Here is a 1,523-nt window from a genome sequence, read left to right on the forward strand (position 1 = left end):
TGCGATTTAAGTATTAACGGTGTAAATTTTCAGAGCAAAGAAACATCGATCATCAGCGATGCCATTTAAGTCAAACGAGATTTCCTTTGAAAAAAGAAAGGAAGGGAAAAAAAGGAAAGAAAAATAAATATTTTCCGATGCAATAGAGAGTTCTATAGAGATTCTCGAGGTTTACATAAGCGTCGTGACGAAAGAACAGATTCTCACATGTGTACAGCACGACAGATCAGAATCTTGCGAATATATGGATAATCGTACGTCACAATTTTTATATAATTTTATTGCAAATTGTTCGAAGGCTTGTTCGAAAGTGTCGTGACACTTTTCCATCTCGTGACGTTTTATTACATTTCTCTATCTGTTGACACATCTGTTTCATTGCGTAATTAAGCAGCTCGCGATGATAATAACACCTTTGTTCTCTACTGTTCTTTTCTCCTCCTTTCTCCAATAATATTAGTTATTAGTGAATATAAATAAATACCAAAATTATTTCGTACTTCCTGGCAAACGGACAATTCACGTCCATTTGATAATTCCAGACTTGAACGTTCCAGATTTAGTCAAGCTCGTGTATATAGTAGGAAACTGTTCCAAGAATTGTATACGCGGGTACACAATATCGGTATTATTCTCTTCTCGAAAACAAGACGTACTCGAAAGATAGACACATACCGTGTGTGTGCGTGTACGTACAAATACACGTACGACGTGTATTTATCGTTATCTGACGTTTCACGTCACACTCGAAACGTGACCACGCGACATTTGTCTGGACGAGACACCCGATATGTATGACGTTTTTTTTTTTTCATCCCACTCGCACTGCTCGACCTACTGAGCACACATTCCACAAAAGCTGATCGAACGTTCCATCGAACACCTCCCCTACGCCCTCCTCCGTAGAATAAAAGTCAAAATTCCAACTGAATGCTTCCCTCGAATTCACTCGATTCACGGAAATTCGTGCGTCGTTTCTCTCCAATTCCCGCCCCGATTATTAATTAGCCCCTGATTAAATATATTTTCTCCTCGTGAAATTTCTTGGAACGTGTAATTTGCTCGGAGCGCAAACTTCGTTAAAAGAAACAATGATTACACGGGAATCGAATTTCCGTTCCCACACACGTGATAATTTCCCGCCAGAGAAAATGGTGGCGTATACAGCTCGAACGACGATTCGAACGTTGGATTATTGGAAAAACAGGATCGAAAACACGATGGAGGATCATTAGCAGGTGGAAAGATGAGATGATTAAGATGAGAGTGCAAAAAAAAGGAAAAGGAAGAATGAGAAACGATCGGGGTCAGGATACATCGATTAATACGACGCGCTGATTAACGTTTCATTTAACAACCAGGTGAATCTAGCACACCTAGATAGATGGTGGAAAAATCCAGCATGATGCGAGGACAGAGAGAGAATCGTTACACGCAACAAAGTAAAAAAAAATACCCTACAATAAAAAGCTTAATGCAGATTGAAATCAGAAAATTGTTGCATCCTCAAAGAATTAATTTTT

Source organism: Apis laboriosa, unplaced genomic scaffold (genome assembly GCF_014066325.1).
Source record: "Apis laboriosa isolate Shangri-la unplaced genomic scaffold, ASM1406632v1 scaffold1_cov151, whole genome shotgun sequence".
Classification (NCBI taxonomy): Eukaryota; Metazoa; Arthropoda; class Insecta; order Hymenoptera; family Apidae; genus Apis; species Apis laboriosa.